Source organism: Ovis canadensis, chromosome 3, assembly GCF_042477335.2.
Source record: "Ovis canadensis isolate MfBH-ARS-UI-01 breed Bighorn chromosome 3, ARS-UI_OviCan_v2, whole genome shotgun sequence".
Classification (NCBI taxonomy): domain Eukaryota; kingdom Metazoa; phylum Chordata; class Mammalia; order Artiodactyla; family Bovidae; genus Ovis; species Ovis canadensis.
Window position 1 is genome coordinate 84884408 of NC_091247.1, and position 23066 is coordinate 84907473.

At 41.7% G+C, this 23066-nt stretch overlaps 1 long non-coding RNA gene across 1 annotated transcript in view; it reads right to left on the reverse strand.

Moving 5' to 3' along the window:
* LOC138437030 (uncharacterized) overlaps window positions 1-18893 on the reverse strand; it is a 52322-nt gene extending 33429 nt beyond the window's left edge. Inside the window, exons 1-2 of the long non-coding RNA XR_011255732.1 lie at window positions 18731-18893; window positions 16677-16748 (exon numbers count right to left, since the gene is read on the reverse strand). This is a non-coding gene — a long non-coding RNA (uncharacterized lncRNA). The remainder of the gene's footprint in view (window positions 1-16676; window positions 16749-18730) is intronic.
* Between the last annotated feature and the right edge of the window lie 4173 nt (window positions 18894-23066).

Sequence of the window (23066 nt, forward strand, 5' to 3'; positions counted from 1 at the left end):
TGTATCAACAGCATGTAGCACAGGGGCTAGAACACAGAGGTCGTTGATTAATGCTTATTGAGTGAATGAATGAGTGAATCTCTGGCTTCCTTGATTCAGACTGGGCTCATCTATAAGAGTCCATTTTGCCTCAGCCTCTCCACTGTGTTATCTGCCCTGACTAGCCACCAACCTTTTCACCTACAGAGCATTCGATTTCACTCCTCACCCTTGCCTGGCTCAGCCCTTCTGGCCTTGATCTCTCCCCTTGGGTTGCACAATGAAAAATGTGTTTGTCTTGGAGCTGTCTCTCTTGCTGCCTCAGGGATCAGCTAGAGCTGTTCACCTCAGCTGCTCTACTTGTCAAAAGAACAAAAACAGCCAAAATCACAGCTGTCTTGGGATTCTACAGCTAATCCTGGAGAACTGGCTCTAATTATCAAATTTACACAACACACAAGGTTGACAGTGTGTCTAATACAATGGCAAGTCAATATCACAGTGATCTTCCCTGGCTGCTTAAGTACACTTCTGGTACATCGTTTTCAAGCTGAGTTCCATCCTTTAAAGGGTAAAGACTGAAAACTTAAAAGTATGTCCAGAAGAGGGTGATACATTTGTAAACTATTGAAATAAGAAAGGAGCTAAACACACAGACTCTACAAATAGACTGAGTTTGAATCCTGGCTCTAATATAATACTTACTATGTGATATTTTATCAACTACAGCTTAAGCTCCCTATATACGAACCTTCAAGTTGCAAACTTGCAAAGATGTGAACATGCCCAGAGAAAGCACAGAGACAAAAGGAAGAAGTAACTGAAGAACTGAAGAGATTCTTGATGCTAGAAATGGCAAGGAGGTTCTCTTTATTTGAGCCATAAGACCCAAAGTAGAGCAGTACACAAAGGTTGTAGCAGCTGTTCAGAATGCAACCTAGGGCTAAAGTGTCCTCTATGAGGAGAAGAAAAACACTACTACCAGATATCATTAGACTGTTTTTTCAAGAGGATAGATAGAATTGAATCCAGCAAGGAGCTAGGACTTGTGCCATCAACGTCAGGTGTGAGTGAAACTGCAGCTTGCCCTCCATCTCCTATTGCTGACGACCCTTCAGCTCTGCCATCTCCCACCTCCTCTCCCTTCTCCAGTCAGTAACTCTTGTCTGTTCACTCAATGCCAGCCCTTCTATGCCAGCTGTAATATTGTACTACTGTACTTTTCAAGGTACTGTACTGTAAAATTTAAAATGTCTGTTTTTTGTGTTTGTTCTTTTATGTATTATTTGTGTGAAAAGGATTATAAACCTATTACAGTATAGTACCATATAGCTGATCATGTTAGTTGGGTACCTAGGCTAACTTTGTTGGACTTATGAACAAATAGAACTTAAGAAGATACTCTCGGAATAGAACGCATTCATATGTAGGGGGCCTACTGTAAATAACCTTGTGCCCTGGTTTCCCCAGCTGTAGAGTGGGGCTAACAGTAGTGCCCATCTCATAGAATTATGGAGATTAAATGAGTGGATACATGCAAAGCCCTTAAAATGGGCAGACACATAAGCTCAATCTGAGCATCAGATATAATTATACAAAAAGTGGTTAAGAAACTGGTACAGTATGTGATTCATCATTCTTCAAGACCCTTGCTACTTAGAATGTGGTCTGAGGACCAGCAGTACTGGCTTCACATGGGAGCCTGTTCAAGATGCAGACTCTCGGGCCCTACTCTTGACCTACTAAATCAGAGAGGGCACAGCAGAAGCCAAGTTGGGAGCGGGGAGAGACATAGTAAGATGTCAAATTTGTATAGCAATAAAATTAGTTTTTTCATTCTTCTTTCTGCCTCTTCTTACCTCTCCTACATCTTTATTTCAGTCTTTGCTCTCTCATTCTTTCTTTTTTTCTTGTATAATAAACTTTAAAAAGGGCTTTCCAGGTGGTGCTAGTTGTAAAGAACCAGCTTGTTAACGCAGGCGACATAAGAGATGTGGGTTCGATCCTTTGGTCAGGAAGATCCCCTGGAGGAGGGCATGGCAACCCACTCCAGTGTTCTTGCCTGGAAAATCCCATGGACAGAGGAGCCCAGCTGGCTACAGTCCCTAGGGTCACAAAGTGAAGTGACTTAGCACGCATACACACCACTTTCAAAAGCAAAGACACACTAGTCAGAGAGAAGCAGCACAAGCTTGGAGGTGTGTTCCCTAGCAAGGGAGCATCATCTGGGCGGCTGGCCCAGATCACCCTGGGCTAAAGGAGCCCCAAACTAAAGCACCCACCAGAGAGTGAGGCCAAAGAGTCAAAAGTGGGCAAAGGGGGGGGGCTAGGGTGGGAGGAGTGGGTCGGGTCTCCTGCCAGGTAGAGGCAATACTGACTCCTCTTCTCTAGCTCCTTCAGGAAGAACTTCTCCAAAGGCAGAATCCCATCTTGACCAGATCCCTGTGTTCTGCACTGCAATCTAATGGAATGTCCTCACTCCGGACCACCTATCCACTTGGGAGGAGAAGGAGGAAGCAGCCACGAACAAAGAAGAGAACCTCAGGCTCCCTGGAGGCCCTCACAGTGAAGGGGCCAAAGAAAGGGTGTGTTTGAGTCCCCACCATGAGACATACCCATGGGAACTCAGCTAAACACAAATATACATATATAGACAGGCAATGCAAAAGAATGTTCAAACTACCGCACAATTGCACTCATCTCACATGCTAGTAAAGTAAAGCTCAAAATTCTCCAAGCCAGGCTTCAGCAATACATGAACCGTGAACTTCCAAATGTTCAAGCTGGTTTTAGAAAAGGCAGAGGAACCAGAGATCAAATTGCCAACATCCACTGGATCATGGAAAAAGCAAGAGAGTTCCAGATAAACATCTATTTCTGCTTTCTTGACTATGCCAAAGCCTTTGACTGTGTGGATCACAATAAACTGTGGAAAATTCTGAAAGAGATGGGAATACCAGACCACCTGACCTGCCCCTTGAGAAACCTATATGCAGGTCAGGAAGCAACAGTTAGAACTGGACATGGAACAACAGACTGTTTCCAAATAGGAAAAGGAGTACATCAAGGCTGTATATTGTCACCCTGCTTATTTAACTTCTATGCAGAGTACATCATGAGAAATGCTGGACTGGAAGAAACACAAGCTGGAATCAAGATTGCCAGGAGAAATATCAATAACTTCAGATATGCAGATGACACCACCCTTATGGCAGAAAGTGAAGAGGAACTAAAAAGCCTCCTGATGAAAGTGAAAGAGGAGAGTGAAAAAGTTGGCTTAAAGCTCAACATTTAGAAAATGAAGATCATGGCATCTGGTCCCATCACTTCATGGGAAATGGATGGGGAAACAGTGGAAACAGTGTCAAACTTTATTTTTGGGGGCTCCAAAATCACTGTAGATGGTGACTGCAGCCATGAAATTAAAAGATGCTTACTCCCTGGAAGAAAAGTTATGACCAACCTAGATAGCATATTGAAAAGCAGAGACATTACTTTGCCAACAAACGTCCATTTAGTCAAGGCTATGGATTTTCCTGTGGTCATGTATGGATGTGAGAGTTGGACTGTGAAGAAAGCTGAGCGCTGAAGAATTGATGCTTTTGAACTGTGGTGTTGGAGAAGACTCTTGAGAGTCCCTTGGACTGCAAGGAGATCCAACCAGTCCATTCTGAAGGAGATCAGCCCTGGGATTTCTTTGGAGGGAATGATGCTGAAGCTGAAACTCCAGTACTTTGGCCACCTCATACAAAGAGTTGACTCATTGGAAAAGACTCTGATGCTGGGAGGGATTGGGGGCAGGAGGAAAAGGGGACGACAGAGAATGAGATGGCTGGATGGCATCACGGACTCGATGGGCGTGAGTCTGAGTGAACTCCGGAAGATGGTGATGGACAGGGAGGCCTGGCGTGCTGCGATTCATGGGGTCGCAAAGAGTCAGACACGACTGAGCAACTGAACTAAACTGAACTGATTCAGGTTTGGCTAAGATGTTGGCCAATGGAAACCTACTTTCCTCCTCATGAAGAACAGTGACATGCACGAGAAATAAAAGAATTTAGTAAACAGACTGCAAAGACAGGCCAAGGAAATGTGGGAAGAATGGATTCCTGTTTCGTTCCACTTTGAAAGCAAAATACAGCTTATTCTGAGATGTCATATTAAAAGAATCTCTGATTGGAATGGAAATGTTGTGAAACCAATCGCAAGACTATCAAAAAGGAAAACAATCTCATCTCACTGAAGAGAAAAAGGAAATATAACAGTTTTTTGTTTATTTTTCTTTTAACATACACTTTTCAAGTGTCATTTTCTGCGCATTTGGCTTTATAACTAGAGTATAAGATACTATATGTCTGGGGCCATATCTTTCTCTTTCAGTTTCCCCAAACAGAACTTAATACACTGCATTACATGCAGTAGTTGCTCAATAAATGCATTGCTTTTCAGGAGATGTTGATCTCACCCAAACTTAAATTGACTTGACAGTAATCAGATGATTAATATCATGAATATGAAGAAAGTACATAACCAGAAAGTAAACGACCAGTATCTATCACAATCCTCTTCGTCCTTTGTTAACCAGGTAATGACACAGGAAGGCAGCAGCTGGGAATTGTTAGAAAAAAGTATAAACAGATAAGAACTGAGAATCCTTGTTGCTTCTCTGACTTGCTATGCGAATCCTGCTCTCAGTCACTTCACATTTATTAGGACCTTGATTTCCCTCTGGGAAATAAAGGTGGGAGACAGAAGCTATCAAAGCAAATAAGATTTACAGAGATGGACATCAAAGACATATCTGGGCAGAGATTCATTTATGTTGAATTTCCTGATGGAGAGATATCCAATCTCACTTTGGAAGTGTCACAACTTCCCAGATTGTTCCACATGAGGAATTTATCCTCAATTACCTGCTTTGTGTGAAAAATGAAGACAATAAAGATGGTCAGTAAAGTCTGGTTGAATATTTGGCAAAGACTCAAAATCCACCAGTGCTCACAGTCAAACCACCATTCATTACAACTCCTAAGCAGCATTTTAATAGAGATGGTCTAATACAGAACTTGGGGAAGTTGGGGAGAAGGGACCAAACCCCGGCTTTAGGGTGGGCATGGATTGAGGGGATAGGCAAGATGTAGACTCAGTTAGTGACCATTTCCACATGGCATCCAAACACAAGGATCCCTCCCTGCCAGGTAAGGAATGGGATGGGTAGTGGGGGAAAAAAGGGGATCCAAATTGTCTGCTTCACTATACCTGGGAGCTTCCCAGGTGGCGCTAGTGGTAGAGAACCCCCCTGCCAATGCCGAAATATAAGAGACATGCGTTTCATCCCTAGGTCTGGAAGACCCTTTGGAGAAGGGCATGGCAACCCACTCCAGTATTCTCTCCTGGAGAATCTCATGGACAGAGAGGCTGACAGGATGTAATCTATAGGGTCACCAAGAGTCAGACACAACTGAAGGGACTTAGCCTGTATGCACTACACCCTAGAGATGCCCAGACAAGGTCGCTATAGGTCTCAGTCTATTCAACCTGCTATAACAGAATATCAGAGACTGGGTGCATTATAAACAACAGAAACTTATTTTTCACAGTTCTGGAGGTTGGGAAGTCCAAGTTCAAGGTGCCAGTACATGCAGTGTCTAGTGAGAGCCCACTTCCTGATTCACAGGTGGCAGTCTTCTTGCTGAGCCCTCACTTGCGGGAAGGGGCAAGTAAGCCCTCTGGGGTCTCTTTTACAAGGGCACTAATTCCGGTCATGATGACTCCATCTTCATGACCCATATACCTCCCCAAAGTCCCACCCCCAAACACCATCACATCAGAGATTAGCTTTCAACATATGAATTTTGGGGGGGACACAAATATTCAGTCTATTGCAGCATACTTGAAAGAGTAAATGAGGCTTACTTTTTTTCCTAGGCTCCTCATTACTAAACCAAAGGTCAAAACAAATAAGTACATTACTCATTGTTTTAAGACTGCATTGTAGCTTGTGTGCATGCTGAGCCGATTCAGTCGTGTCTGACTGTTTGCAACCCCATGGATTGCAGCCTGCCAGACTCCTCTCTCCATGGGATTCTTCAGACAAGAACACAGGAGTGGGTTGCCATGCCCTCCTCCAGGGGATCTTCCCGACCCAGAGATTGAACCCATGTCTCTTAAGTCTACCTGCATTGGCAGGCAGGTTCTTTATCACTAGCACCACCTGGGAAGCTCACATTGTAGCTTAATCTTGGTTCAGAGAATGGGACAAGCTTATGTTTTAATGTCAGAATAGTAGCAAGAAAATCCGGTGCCAAATATGAGGGTTTATTATATCAGAAGTGGGATGGGAAGCAAAGAAATAACAGGAACATAAGTTAACACATATGCCCCTAAATTTTCAGTTTTCTCATATGAGCATATTTGCTGAAAGCAGGATTTCAGGAGGGTTACACCATATTTCTAGCTATGTTAAGTAACAGAGTGAAGAGGAAGAGAAAGGAAATAGAACCTTATCAAGAAGGAAATGAGTCAAACAAAAGCAAAAATATCCCTAGAATGCTTCTGAAGTAAATCTATTTAGAAACCTCAGAGTTCCTTTAACTTTTGGGGAGGAGAACCATTAATCTAGGCCTTTCTTGGCTTATCATTTACAGTTCTGAAATTTAGCCAAGTTCAGTGAGAACCACAGGATTGTATTTTTTTATATATATGGTATTATTGGCACATCAACTTGTCATTGAAAAAAACAACAAATTTCAATGGAACAAAAATAGATGTGGTAAAATCAAATACTACAACATTCAGAAATAGATTGCTTTCTAAATCAAATGTTTCTAGCTCCAACTGGAGATTATTACCTGTCCCAGGAATATTATTCAGATAAAGAAAATTGAGTCCAAAGATATAACTCATTTTACTGGTAAGCATTTGTGAGACGGCTGATGAAAATAAAATTAAGCAAATGGTCTACCTATAGCAAGAGTAAATTACATACACTGATCTGTTTACCAGACAATTGTTATCATCCTAATAGCAGCTTCTGTAACAAAATTCTGTTCATTTCCTCATGCTATAATTGTAAAAATTTTTCATTCTTCAGCTCAGTTCAGTTCAGTTGCTCAGTCATGTCTGACTCTTCGCGACCCCATGAATTGCAGCACGCCAGGCCTCCCTGTCAAATTCCACTAATTCCCATTAATTATCATTAAATTGGTCAATTAAACTTTGTTGAGATGAAAGTGAAAGTGGAGAGTGAAAAAGCTGGTTTAAAGCTCAACATTCAGAAAACGAAGATCATGGCATCCAGTCCCATCACTTCATGGGAAATAGACGGGGAAACAGTGGAAATAGTGTCAGACTTTATTTGGGGGGGCTCCAAAATCATTGCAGATGGTGACTGCAGCCATGAAATTAAAAGACGCTTATTCCTTGGAAGAAAAGTTATGACCAACCTGGATAGCATATTCAAAAGCAGAGACAGTACTTTGCCGACTAAGGTTCATCTAGTCAAGGCTGTGGTTTTTCCTGTGGTCCTGTATGGATGTGAGAGTTGGACTCTGAAGAAGGCTGAGCGCTGAAGAATCGATGCTTTTGAACTGTGGTGTTGGAGAACACTCTTGAGAGTTCCTTGGACTGCAAGGAGAGCCAACCAGTCCATTCTGAAGGAGATCAGCCCTGGGATTTCTTTGGAAGGACTAATGCTAAAGCTGAAACTCCAGTACTTTGGCCACCTCATGCAAAGAGTTGACTCATTGGAAAAGACTCTGATGCTGGGAGGGATTGGAGGCAGGAGGAGAAGGGGACGACAGAGGATGAGATGGCTGGATGGTATCACTGACTCGATGGACGTGAGTCTGAGTGAACTCCAGGAGTTGGTGATGGACAGGGAGGCCTGGCATGCTGCGATTCATGGGGTCGCAAAGAGTCAGACACGACTGAGCGACTGAACTGAACTGAACTGAGCACTTCTTTATTGAAACGTTTGTCCATCTAATCCTGCCAGTGTTGTTAACTCAAAATATTTGTTCTTTTATGTCTGTATTTCTGTTTGCTCTTCTCTCCTCTCCAAAATTAATCATTGGCGACTCAATTTTTCCAATTCTAATATGAGTGCCTGTCTCTAAGCCTACTGTAAACTCACTCCAATCATATAATGAAAGCGATGTATTTGCAGAAAAGACAACAAACTGGTGAAAAAAAAGATTTCTGTTTGTTTTTACATATGAGTTATAATTGCTAAGAAATAAAGTTCAGTTATATTTCTACACTGAAGGTCAATTCTGTTGGAGTCCTACTATTACTGAAATCAAAACAATAACTGTTTAATGAGACAAAATTCTCTGATAAACAGACTTCTGTTGAAATTTTATGTTTTTAAAGAACAGTGTTTCAGGGGAAGGAGAGGATGGGACCAATTGTGAGAACAGCATTGAAACATATATTACCATATATAAAATTAGATACTAAGTGGAAATTTGCTATTCCATGCAGGAAGCTCAAATCTGGTGTTCTATGACAACCTAGAGGGGTGAGATGGGGTGGGAGGTGGGAGGAAGGTTCAAGAGGGAGGGGACATATGTGTACCTATGGCTGAGTCATATTGATGTATGGCAAAAATCAACACAATATTACAAAGCAATTATCCTCCAACTAAAAATAAATTTAAATTAAGAAAAGAATAGTGTTTCAGATTTCTTATATATCCATCTAAATGTCATGTGATACTGGAAATCATATGTACTACATAATATTATCATGAATCATTGTCACTAGGCCAACAGGAAGTAACAAAAATGAAACAATATGATTTCTTCAGAGGTAACTCAATGCTAGAGACATTTTAACACAGCATTTTCTTCCTATGGAATAGATAAGGATTCCAACATACATAGGCATGTGTGTACTATATATGCACAATATAGATGATGTCATTATATTTGAACTTTCATATGTAGATATACAAATATGAATACATGCCAACGTATTTGATCACAAATACGTTGCTCTTGCTTCTCTCAGTTACACTAAAAAAAAGTGTAATCTTAAAAATTCCAAATTTAAAAATCATTATAAAAATAACTTTTATACATTATGTCTAACCTGCATCTAGTATGTAGTTCTTTGAATGTCTATTTCTGCAGCCGGTATGATTTTTCATCCTAAAGTTAAATTTGCTACTAATTTAATACATCACAAAGGTGATCAGATCTATTTCCTGCATAAACCCCTTAGAGGCAGCTTCTTAGAACAAAAGACAAAGAAACAAAGCAAATTCATTTAAAATTCTACAGCCTTTAAAATAAGCTGTTAACAATGGTACTATTTTTCATTTTGGTAGATTTCTGTGTTGTAACTGATCTCTTTGCACAGGGCTTATCAATGTAGAAATGTATGACAACTTTAATCATTTTCAGTCCTGCAAGTTATTTGCAATAAAATTAGAAACTCATTTCTGTTTGGCTTTGTTGTTTTTTGAAATTAAAAAAAAGTTCATTATCCTAATCACTACCTTCCCTAATTCAAGTAGTATCTATAGACCCCTAACTCTAGGCAAGTGCTATCTCAAGCTAACACATTCAATATGAAATTCATATAATGGAAGGGACCTCTCAACCCTCTCTCCCTGTCTTATATTACTTCAAAAATACGACTCAGGGCTCAATGGTACAAACTTATTAAAGCCACCAACAATTTTTTTTTTTAATTTTTAAAGAGCTCATCAAACATTTGAGTTAATTATACTTAAACTGCAGAAGCATGGAGTCAGGGGTAACACCCCCCTCATTTTACCTCTGAGGTTAAGAGATTTGCATCACCCAGGTCAGTAAATAGAAGGCTTGCACCAGAACTCAGGTCTCGCTCCCAGGTGAGTAATCCCAAGTGCGTGTACTATCAGATAAATACAAGTAACAGCGTTGAGTTCTTTACTGAAGAGAAAATGAGAATGAGCACTTTAAAATACCATTCAGCTCCATAGGTTTCCAGGCTTTTCTAGTTCTCTTCTAAATGAGTAAGAATTTGTAGATTTTATAAACAGAGCCAAATTTTCAAATAAGGGAATAAGACAAATACAGCCACATAGGAGGAATGCGTGCTAAAAAAAGAATGCGCCTCTTCTTATCTCAGAAACACTTCATATACATTTTCTTAACTTGAGAAGTCAGGCTAAATTTGATTAAGCACATTTCTACATCTCACATGAGCCTACACTAGTAGTACAGAAGACAGTGGAAGACCAAAAGAAATGCCACATCTTTCATGGTGTGATTCAGTTTCTTTCCAAATGACACCTCCTTTGAAAAGGCATAGCTTTGGAATCTGCCTTTTGGAAAATGCTTCTTTTCAATTTTCAAATATAATTGTGATGTAACTGATCTAATCAGCATTTCAAAGCTTCTAGAGCTGAGCTTACCACCAAAACTAAAGCATGAGATCTCCTCTTTATCAAAATAAAGAACAGTGTATTGAATTATTAGATAAGCTTTTGTTCTTTTCTTCACAATATTTGCATGAATTATTCAGGCCTTGTATGGATGGAGCTTTGAAATATTCAAGTTCCTTCAAATATTTCATTATTTAAGGTTCATACTTATTAAATCCTGTAGGAGGTACTTTTTCCATGAAAGTACAGATTCAGCTCATTTACTGTTTCTTCAGTAGAAACTATATACAGGGCAGAGTCTCAGGTGATGGAGGAGATACAAAGATAAGCAAGACAATCTTCAGAGATTTTACCCACAGGGGGAATATAAAGATATAAAATACTTGTAAACCACAAGTTACAGAGTTTACAAAGAGAAAGAGATAGCTACCAGGCCAGGGGCTAAAGGAAAAACTTCAGAGAGAAACAAGCATTTCAAATGGGCCCTAAAAGACCAACAGGAAGTTCACAAGTAGGGGAGCCATGAAACGAGGGGCTGAGATCTTCATTTGACCCATGCTCTCAGTTTGATCCCTGGGTTGGGAAGATCCTCTGGAGAAGGGAAAGGCTACCCACTCCAATATTCTGGCCTGGAGAATTCCATGGACTGTATAGTCCATGGGGTTGCAAAGAGTCAGACACAACTGAGTGACTTTCACTTTCACTTCACTTTCACCTTCATTGTTTCATCTATGAGACCCTTTTTATTTTATTTATTTATTTGGGTGCACCAGGTCTTAACTGTGGCGTGCAGGATTTACTTCCCCAATATGGGATCAAACCTGCACCCCACCCTGCACTGGGAGTGTGGAGTCTTAGCCATTGGACCACTGGAGAAGTTCCTATGAAACTCCTTCTACCTATGATAACCTGCAGAGCCATACTGCCAGCCGTGATGGTGACTCCTCTGATCTAAACCTTGATTTGCCCCCCAGCTTGGCAAACTCATCCTGACTATCCCAGTAGCCCCGTTTCTGGGAGCCTCTCCTACATCTTTCCTCACAGAGACCACCCCACGCAGCAGTTCTGGTCACAAGGAGCCTTAAAAAGGCAGTGAAGAGCAGCAAATCACAATCTCATCACTATCCTTAATACACACCCATTCCTTCTCTACCTTGAGTCCTGCTTAATGAAAGATGCAAGCCAAATGGCACAAATGTGGCCATATGACCCCATCCCCATTTCCAATGCATCCCTGATACCCCAAACTGTTGTTATTCATGTCCAACTCTTTTCAACCCCATGAACTGCAGCACCCCAGGCTTCCCTGCCCTCACTATCTCCTGGAGTTTGCTCAAACTCATGTCCATTGAGTTGCTGATGCCATCCAACCATCTCATTCTCTGTCACGCCCTTCTCCTCTTGCCCTCAATCTTTACCAGCACCAGGATCTTTTCCAATGGGTTGGCTCTTTGCATCACATGGCCAAGGTATTAGAGTTTCAGCTTCAGCAAAAGTCCTTCCAGTGAGTATTCAGGGTTGATTTCCTTTAGGATTGACTGGTTAAATTTCCTTGCTGTCCAAGGCACTCTCAAGAGTCTTCTCCAGCACCACAGTTCAAAAGCATCAATTCTTTGGCACTCAGCCTTCTTTATGGTCCAACCCTCACATCTGTGCATGACTACTGGAAAAACCATAGCTTGGACTATACAGACCTTTGTCAGCAAAGTGATGTCTCTGCTTTTTAATATGCTGTCTAGGTTTGTCATAGATCTTCTTCCAAGGAGCAAGCGTAATTTAATTTCACAGCTGCAGTCAGCACACTCAGTGATTCTGGAGCCCAAGAAAATAAAGTCTGTCACTTTTTCCATTTTTTCCCCCATTTATTTGCCATAAAGTGATGGGACCAGATGCCATGATCTTAGTGTTTTGAATGTTGAGTTTTAAGCCAGCTTTTTCACTCTCCTCTTTCACCTTCATCAAGATGTTCTTTAGTTCCTCTTCACTTTCTGCCATTAGAGAGGTAACATCTGCATATCTGAGGTTGTTGATATTTCTCCCAGCAATCTTGATTCCAGCTTGTGCTTCACCCGGCTTGACTTTTTGCGTGATATACTCTGCATATAAGTTAAATAAGCAGAGGGACAATAGACAGCCTTGATTCACTCCTTTCCAATTTTGAACCAGTCCATTGTTCCATGTCTGATTCTAGCCCAAATGGTCATCTTTAACTTGCTGTAGAAAACTTTTGTGTTCAGCCTCATTTATCCCTATTCTCCCTGACTCACACTGACTCTTTGAAGACCCCCAACACACACACACACACACACACACTTAACTCACAGGCACCATGTTGCTTTGTTTCTGTTTTGCTTACGCTCCCCATTCTACCTGGAAAACAAGCCTCTCTTCCCTGGGCTGTCAGAATAGTTCTCACTCATCCCTTTAGTCTCAGCTCAAATGAATTCTCTCCTGCTGATAGTGTCTTGCTCTTTCTAATAGAACAACTTAGCCTTTCTGGACTGAACCCACATCAGTCTTCATTTTGCCCATACAATAAAGGATTCTCCCTCCTTTATTGGGGCAATAAGGGGACCAGAAAGAAAGCTAAAATATTTATAAGTATTTTCTGGAAGGGAGTGTCCAGAATCATAAAGCTTGACACAAACTCATGAAAATTCTGCCACTTTTAAGCCATCCTGCTTTGCTAGGAAAACACCGAAATGGTCTAAAAGAGGAATAATAGGGTATCACGGAGGGTGCACCAACAGTGCAATCACAAGAAAGGAAATTCAAGGCACGAGGATCAATAAAATGTGTAATTAGCTGGCTGTGGAGAAAATAGGAGGAATCAATAATGGGTATGAATTTGACCGTTAGAAACTAGGAAAAGGTGGTACCTGTGATGGAATTTGGAAAGTTCAAAGGGGAATAAATTTGATGGAACAGCAGGACATCAAGTGGAACTACCAAAGGCAGATGGATAGCTATAGAACTCAGGTGGGAAAAGCCCTGGGATGAAGATAGGCACTCACTTTAGAGGTTACTGAAGATGTGGCAAAGTATAAGGGTAAAGGAGACAGAGAGTGAAACCAGAGGGCAAAGACCCCGGGGGCCTCTACAGCTAAAAAATGAGAGGAGGAAGTGAAGCTCAGTTCAGTCACTCAGTCATGTCCGACTCTTTGCGACCCCATGAATCGCAGCACGCCAGGCCTCCCTGTCCATCACCATCTTCCGGAGTTCACTCAGACTCACGTCCATTGAGTCAGTGATGCCATCCAGCCATCTCATCCTCTGGCGTCCCCTTTTCCTCCTGCCCCCAATCCCTCCCAGCATCAGACTCTTTTCCAATGAGTCAACTCTTCGCATGAGATGGCCAAAGTACTGGAGTTTCAGCTTTAGCATCATTCCTTCCAAAGAAATCCCAGGGCTGATCTCCTTTAGGATGGACTGCTTGGATCTCCCTGCAGTCCAAGGGACTCTCAAGAGTCTTCTCCAACACCACAGTTCAAAAGCATCGATTCTTCAGTGCTCAGCCTTCTTCACAGTCCAACTCTCACATCCATACATGACCACTGGAAAAACCATAGCCTTGACTAGATGGACCTTAGTCGGCAAAGTAATGTCTCTGCTTTTCAATATGCTATCTAGGTTGGTCATAACTTTTCTTCCAAGGAGTAAGAGTCTTTTAATTTCATGGCTACAGTCACCATCTGCAGTGATTTTGAAGCCCAAAAAATAAAGTCTGACACTGTTTCCACTGTTACCCCATGTATTTCCCATGAAGTGATAGGACCGGATGCCATGATCTTAGTTTTCTGAATGTTGAGCTTTAAGCCAACTTTTTCACTCTCCTCTTCCACTTTCATCAAGAGGCTTCTTAGTTCCTCTTCACTTTCTGCCATAAGGGTGGTGTCATCTGCATATCTGAAGTTATTGATATTTCTCCTGGCAATCTTGATTCCAGCTTGTGTTTCTTCCAGTCCAGCATTTCTCATGATGTACTCTGCATAGAAGTTAAATAAGCAGGGTGACAATATACAGCCTTGACGTACTCCTTTTCCTATTTGGAAACAGTCTGTTGTTCCATGTCCAGTTCTAACTGTTGCTTCCTGACTTGCATACAGATTTGTCAAGAGGCAGGTCAGGTGGTCTGGTATTCCCATCTCTTGAAGAATTTTCCAGTTTCTTGTGATCCACACAGTCAAAGGCTTTGGCATAGTCAAGAAAGCAGAAATAGATGTTTATCTGGAACTCTCTTGCTTTTTCCATGATCCAGCGGATGTTGACAATTTGATCTCTGGTTCCTCTGCCTTTTCTAAAACCAGCTTGAACATCTGGAAGTTCACGGTTCACGTATTGCTGAAGCCTGGCTTGGAGAATTTTGAGCATTACTTTACTAGCATGTGAGATGAGTGCAATTGTGCAGTAGTTTAAGCATTCTTTGGCATTGCCTTTCTTTGGGATTGGAATGAAAACTGACCTTTTCCAGTCCTGGGGCCACTGCTGAGTTGTCCAAATTGGCTGGCATATTGAGTGCAGCACTTTCACAGCATCATCTTTCAGGATTTGAAATAGCTCTACTGGCATTCCATCACCTCCACTAGCTTTGCTCGTAGTGATGCTTTCTAAAGCCCACTTGACTTCACATTCCAGGATGTCTGGCTCTGGATGAGTGATTACACCATCGTGATTATCTGGGTCGTGAAGATCTTTTCTGTACAGTTCTTCTGTATACTCTTGCCACCTCTTCTTAATATTTTCTGCTTCTGTTAGGTCCATACCGTTTCTGCCCTTTAAAGTAGGTTTAAAAGGGGAAGAATCAGAAGAGGTAGTGAACCAGATCAGTGGAGCACAGTATTAGCCAAAGGCAGAGAGGTGCCAAAGGAAGAGCAATCAATGTGGCTGGGTGCTGCAGACGAGTGAAGAAAATGAGGACTGAAGGGAAAAGCTATTTATTTCATTGACTGAGAAATGGCAGCATTGACCTCAGAGAGTACAATTTCCAAGAGGAAGGTGAGAGGGGAGGAGGATATTGAACAGTAAAGAGCAAATGGGAGTGGACTTACAGTGCTCTGAGGACCACTCTAAACCAAGACAATGGTGATAATAGATGAGATGTAAAATAGGAAAGAGTCAGCTTTGTTCACACTCAGAAAGACCTCTGCTGCCCAGAAATGGAATGGAAATAATGAAGTAAGTGGCCTCGAGCTGAAGGCCTTCCTTTTGTTCGGCCGAAAGCAAACAAAGGAATTCAGGAGCTGGACTCATACAAGGTGTCAGGGGCTAAGCATCTTCTGTGTAAGGTACCTGAAATCAAGGGTCGGACAGGAGTACCCCCTTGAAGGAAGCTGCTTAAGACCGCTGCTGCTGCTGCTAAGTCGCTTCAGCATGTCCGACTCTATGCGACCCCATAGACAGCAGCCCACCAGGCTCCCCCGTCCCTGGGATTCTCCAGGCAAGAACACTGGAGTGGGTTGCCATTTCCTTCTCCGGCTTACGACTGCAGGCTTGAACAAATCGACATACTAGGGGATGCAGAAGAGCCAGGCACAGTCTCACAGCCAGAATTTGACTCTGGAGAAGGAATTGGATCTATAACACTATAGAATAAGATCAAAGTCTGGCCTGGAAGCCCAGGAACTGGAGAAACCACAAAACTGCTAAACAGGGAAGGTTGTATTTAGAGGGACATACGAAGGAAGGAAAGCAGGAAGGAAGGGAAGGAGGGAGGAAATTAATGCTAAGAAAGTGAGTGAAAAGTAGCAGCCATAACATAAACAAAAATTCACACACATCCCCCCAAAAATCATAGGTTTAAATATTGAAAATATTGAAAAAGATTTAAATATGGCAGAGTGGATAGTGCCTGCTTTTCCTCTATCCAGCATCCATATCCTCTTCTTCTGATGAAAACATTTCAATTTTCCTTAGAGAACCAGTCTCACTCCCTGTCTGCATGCATATTATAATCTACTGACTGAAATGCTTGGTTCAGAGATGGGCATGTGAGCAAATCTTATCAATCAAAACCATCCTATTGACAGAATTGTTGCAAATAGAAATTTTGCAAGGTGAACACTAAAAAGGAAGTTCTGGGCATTGCTGAGAGAATATAGGATGTAAGCTTGGGGCTTCTGGCAGGATCTCACCACAGGGAGATGCTGACTAGAAATGGAGCCAAGACAAAGGGAAGCACAGCAGAGAGATTGAGAAAGCAAGACCAAGATCAAGCGACATTGTTTTATAACCTGAATCCAGACGTGTTGGCTTCTTATTAGTTGAGCGAGCTCATAAGTTTCCCTTTTTTGGTTAATTTGAATTACGTTTCTATTATGCTTACCTGAAAGAGCCCAGACAAAACAGAAATGAAGAGACTCAGTGCTTTCTGTTTCCAGATAACATGTTCAGTTACCTAGAAAATCCAAGAAAATCAGCTGAAAACTATTAGAACCAATGATGCAAGGTCAATGTGTTTTTTAAAAAAAGTCAATAAACCAATTATTTTGAAAATAGAAAGTATGATAAGGAGGGTAAAAAACAGGTTCCATTCACAATAGCAACAAAAAGTAGAAAACAGCCACCAAAAAAAAATTAATAAGATATGTGCCAGAACTACAAGAAAAAACTAGGAAACCTAGACAAAGACTTGAATAGGAGGACATGAGGTTGTCAAGATAACAACTGTCCCCAAATTATCCAAAAATACATTTCCAACAGAACGAAAATTGATCAACAGCGCAACAGAAAAAGAGAGAGAACCTGGAAACAAGCCAATGTTTACAGGAATTTAGTATGATTATAAAGGTAGTATCCCAAAACAACAAGGGAAAGAATGGAATTTTCAATAAGTGATATTACAACAACTGGCTATTATTAGAAAGAAAAATTAAGCGACCCCCCTTTTTTTTCTTGGCCAAGCCATGCAGAATCTTAGTTCCCCAAGCAGGGATTTTGAACCCATACTCCTGCATTGGGGAGTGTGGAACCTTAACCCCTGGACCACAGAGAAGTCCCTAAGTGACTCTTTTTTAATCTCAATTATTTACTAAAATAAACTCTAGATAGATTTGGGTGAAAAAAGCTAACCTATTATTAAACGATAAAAAGAAAATACATAGAAGACCAAATTTCTGATCTTAGGGATAGAAAAGATCTTCTGAAACAATATATAAACTGCAAAAGCCATAAGGAAATGGGTTAAAAAGATTAAGAAATTTCACTTTATCAAAACTTTAGATTTGTTCACTGAAATAAGCCATAAATGAGATTAAAATTCCAGTGACAGACTGGATGAGATCATTGTAACATACACAGCAAAGGACTTGCTCTTATAGATCCTCAGAAAAAGGCAAACAAAATCGAAAATGGACAAAAAGATATGAACAGGCAATTCACAAAAGAGTAAACATGAATGATGAACATTTGAAAAGATGCTCAGTGTCACCATTTTAGGGGGAAATGCCAAGAACAACATGGGGGATACCATTTTCCACATTTAACTGGCAATAAGGAAGAAAGATTGACATCCAGCGTGACAAGCATATTGAAATGGAGGTGCTCTCTTAAACCTGGGAATATAAACTGCGTAAGCCTTTTGGAGAACAAACTGGGCAGCAGCTCTTCCGACTTGAGATGCATCTACCCTTTGACTCTGCAATCTTACACCTTGGTATCTACTCTAGAGAAATACTGCATGGATGCTAGGAGAGTGTTAAGAGGCTGTTCACTGAAGACTATCTGTAGCAGTGAAAACCGGAGCAACCAAAATAATCACCAAAAGAGGGAGAGCTAAATAAACAGCAACGTATCCGAGTTACGTTTAAGAGTATGCAGCAGTTGGGCTTCCCAAGTGACTCAGTGGTAAAGAATCCGCCTGCCAACGCTGGAGCCACAGAAGATGTGGGTTCGATCACTGGGTTGGCAAGATCCCCAGGAGGAGGAAATGACAACCTATTCTAGTATTCTTGCCTGGAAAATTCCATGGACAGAGGAGACTGGCGGACTATGGTCCATGGGGTCACAAACAGTCAGGCGTGACTAGACGACTGAGCAAGCACATATGCAGCAGTTAGAAAGAATTAGAACCTACTGACACAGAAAAGTCTCCAAGAGACATAGCTAAATTAAAAAAAAAAAAAAAAGGCAAGTTGGAGAATAATCCACACCGTATGACACCATTCAGGTCAAAGCAAAATTCCCTCTGTCTATAAATCTCTGTTGTGTGTGTATATATACACATATACGCATATAACTATATAATACATAGAAAATAATAGATATTTAAACATCTGAAAAGATGAAAAGATAGAGTCCAAAATGAAATGTGCCTTGGCCCGAAGTAGGAACCTGAAATGGAGATGGGAGAAGCAGTAGAAAGAAAAATTCTTTATTTACCTGTAATGTGTGATTTTTTTTTCTTTAAAGATCTCGTGTAGCTTTATGAATGTAGGTTTTCACTCTGTTTAGGAAAAAAGCCTCCCCTTTCTAAAGGCCTGTGCCCCTGCGCTGCATTCCAGACTAGCTGCATTCCTGATGAAGCCGTGACTCAGCCCAGTGTGCCCCAGGCAGGCTGGTGCGCAGCGATTCTGTGCTTCAGTCCTGGGTCAACACTCACCCAGACGGACTGTGGGCAAATCAGTTTCAGTTCCTTTCTCACCACCAGCTCAGCCTGGAAGAGGTTAGCTTACAATGGGGTGAGAACAAGGGTGCAAGCAAATTGCCACTCTATAGGCGGTCTCCTCCCAGACCTCTGGTAACCAGCCTAACTCGCCTCGGCCAAGGGGCGGAAGAGATTTCAGGGAAAATGCTTTGCAGACTTTGTGCACTGCTCACAGCAAAAGGGCAAGCTGAGACTGCCATGGCTGGAAATTTTTTAGTGCAGTCAAGTGTTTCTGGCCCACCTGGCAGACTAACACAGTTTTTCTTACACTCTTTTTGGTAATTGTAAGGCAGACAAAATGGCTCTTCACCATGAATGAAGCCCTTGGAAAGATGATTTACAGACCACAAAGAGAGATCGAACCGGGAAGGAGAACCCAAATGCTGTGAACAATCTCCTTAGGAGAATGCCATTAATAAAAACCCTACTTAACAGTCAGGGGCACCCTGAAAGGAGAGGAAGTCAGCATGTATGAAACAGTCGTGAAAGTTACACAGCTTCCAGGGGACTACTAACCACATCATGCTACTTCCTAAACACTGGATTCCCTTCTCCTTTCTTTTCTTCCACCCCCAAAGAATCTAAAACAATCTTTTAACAGTTGCTAAACTAGGGGAAAGGCAAACAACTCTCAGAAGGAAAAAAATAGCTCTAGATATCTTTTTCAGAGTTTGGCTAAGGACTGTTGAAGTTATTTGTCATTTTCCCTTCTTCTTGGCCGCATTGACAGCGCTTCAGGATTTCAGCCCGTTCCAAGCACTGCTCAATAAAGATCATTCCAGAGAAGTTTCATATTCCTGAGATTCCTTACATTTCTCTCTCTTTAATTTAGGAAATGAGATTGGAAAAGATGAAAAACGGCCCAGATTGCACCATTTTCTATGCAAGGTTCTCGCAAAGCAAGCTGTGCCTCTCCTACCAGCAAGAACAGAGAGAGGCAATTTCAGTTGGGAAGTGGGCGGTGGGGCTCTTGGAGCAGCAGTAGGACTATTTGTCTTGAAAAGGCCCCAGAGGCCCAAAAGCTGCTTGAAAGCTTTTTGTAAAGGCGGAGAAGAAAAAACAAAACACCAGACTTTGGTGTGCTCAGCCATTCAAAAAGCCTGTGACTATACCATGGAATTCTTTGATTCACCAAGTGTTTACCTTGTACCTGTGTTCTAGGTAGAGCAGCAAAGACAACCAAGTGTCTGATCCCTGGAGGGAGCTTCTGTGAGGGTGGGGACGGGGCTGATCTATGAAGAGAGCTCCCGGAAGTCCTTTCCCATTTCCTCGCAGCAGAGTACCTGCGGGTTCCTTCGTCCTTGGGGCTCTGGAGTCGCTTCCTTCTCCTGCGTCCTGGGTTTATTATTCCCATTACCTTTCCCCTTTATAATCACTTGACCCTTTGTAAACATCAAAGCAAGACCAGGGAGCTGAGGAAATGAGGTCTGTGACTCATAGGAGGATGTTTTTCTCTTTTTCATTTATGCAAGTCTCTTCTCAAGAACGTTTTCATTATGAGACCAGCTTGCCTCCTCTTTTTCAGAGATTCCTCATTTTCAGTTCTGGCTGTCAAAATCACTCTCAATTTTTCGGTGGTTTTTCAACTCACCTACCACTCACCTGAGCCCCCAGAGTAGCCTGATGATCATTTCCTGTTTCCCTACACAGCTTTTTTGTTGTTGTTCAAATGCTTCGTTTAGATGATTCCTCCCAAATCTTCACACTCCTCACAGCTCCCTACCCACATCCCACCCCAACATCTCTGCTCACCCAGCAAGCCTCAACAGATGACAGTGCCCATTCAGAGAGAACATAGAAACCAGCAGAAAGAACTTCCTCCATTTCCAGTCACCTGCAATAGACTGAATGTTTGTGTCCCCCAAAATGCATATTTGTTGTTGCTGTTCAGTCCCTCAGTCGTGTCTGACTCTTTGCGACCCCATGAACTGCAGCACGCCAGGCTTCCCCATCCTTCACTGTATCTCCTGGAGTTTGCTCAAACTTACGTCCATTGAGTTGCTGATGCCATCCAACCATCTCGTCCTCTTTCATCTCCTTCTGCCCTCAATCAGGTCTTTTCCAATGAGCTGGCTCTCCACATCAGGTGGCCAAAGTATTGGAGCTTCAGCTTCAGCATCAGTCCTTCCAATGAATATTCAGGGTTGATTTCCTTTAGAATTGACTGGTTGGATCTCCTTGCAGTTCAAGGGACTCTCAAGAGTCTTCTCCAGCACCACAGTTCAAAGGATCAATTCCTCGGCACTTGGCCTTCTTTATGGTCCAACTCTCACACACATACATGACTACTGGAAAAACCATAGCTTTTGACTATATGGACTTTTGTCTACAAAGTGATGTTGCAATCTAATCACCAATATGCTGGTATCAGGAGGTGGGGTCTTCAGGAGGCGATTAGATAATTAAGTCATGAGTGGAGCTGTCCTGACTGGGATTAGGGTCCTTCTAAAAGATGCCCCAGAGATTTCTCCTTCCCCTTTCCCCAAGTAAGAACACAGTGAGAACCAGGAAGTGGGCTTTCACCAGATATTCACATATTCACCATCAAATTTGCTGGCATCCTGACCTTGAACTTCTCAGCCTCCAGAATTGTAAGAAATAAATTTTTTTTGTTTATAATCCACCCAGTCTATGGTATTCTATTACAGCAGCCTGACCTTTCGGAACCTTTACAAAGGGGAAGCTCTTTTCCTAAACAGAGGGAAGACCCACATTCATAGAGCTATGAATACAAAGGCTAAGACACGAAGTTTTCTGTTCCCGCAAACATTTTTTTTCCACCCCTGCACAAAGAAAGGGTGTTCTACCATTTAATGTGAGTGCCTGCACCAGAGCTTTGGACCCACCCCATTTAACCTTTTCAGGGACAGGACCCCAGCAGTTACTCCTTCTTCACCTCCCCACTCCATCCCTTCCCCTCAGCCAGATTTTTGTTCCAGTCTAACGCAAAAACCCTAGCCTTTCCCTGTATGAACTAAAAGGAAATCCAGAAATCTAGCCAAGGATGAATATTAATAATAAAAAGGACCAAGACAGGACCTACATAAAGATACTGTTGGGTCTTTTGAAAGAATGTTTTTTACCTTTTTTCTCATATTCTACTGTCTGACATATTTTATCTTCTAATCCTTCCATTGAAATGTTTATTCTGCCAAGCATACTTTTCATGCCCAAGATGTCTGTCCTCATATTTCTGATCATCCTTTTTATCACATCTTTGCTCTTGTTGTACCTTTTCAAATATCTGGAAATATTAATTGGGAATTGTTGGGTTTTTTGAAAATAAATTTACTTCTGTTCCCTAAGTTATTTATCTGTCAGCCTTGTGGGATCCTCATCATTACTGGGCAGACACTGACAAGCACACACATATTACTATTCCAGGCTACACTCCTGAACTCCAGATAGTATCTTTAATCGCCTAATGAACAACTCTGACTTCCTAAAGGCACGTCTAACTGAACACATGTTTTCCTTCAAACTTGTTTTTTTCTTTTATCACACTACAAGGCACTACCATGCCCTCAGTTACCTCAGTAAGAAACATAGGAGTAATTCTTTTTCTTTTTTTTTTTAATTGTATTTTTAATTAATTTATTTAATTGGAGGATAACTATTTTGCAATATTAGGAGTAACTTTTGACTGGCTCTATTTTTCCTCGCCTATATCCACTACATTAATTCCCAGTGATTCTATCTCTTTAATTTCACTCAATGGTGTCCTAACATTTTCTGCTTTGTTGAACAAACATAGGTGGTGTCACTCCTGGCATTTCTCCATGCATTTCACTACTCTATCTCAGGGAAGGTGGAATGACCCATGATTTGTCTGGACTAATTAGTTCTGAGCCACTTTTCATCCTCTCGACTGCTAGCTATAGGGGACAAACAAACATCCCAGTCCTCCAGGTTTTGCATTCCCCAGAGGTGTGACATGTTGGGTTCCCTGGGAGACAGATTCTGAGATAAGTACTAGTGTGCAGGAGGTTTACTAGGTAGTGCTTTTGGAATCAACAGTTGGGGAAGGAAAGAGAGAGAAAGAAAGAAAAAAGGAGGGAAAAGAAAAGGATA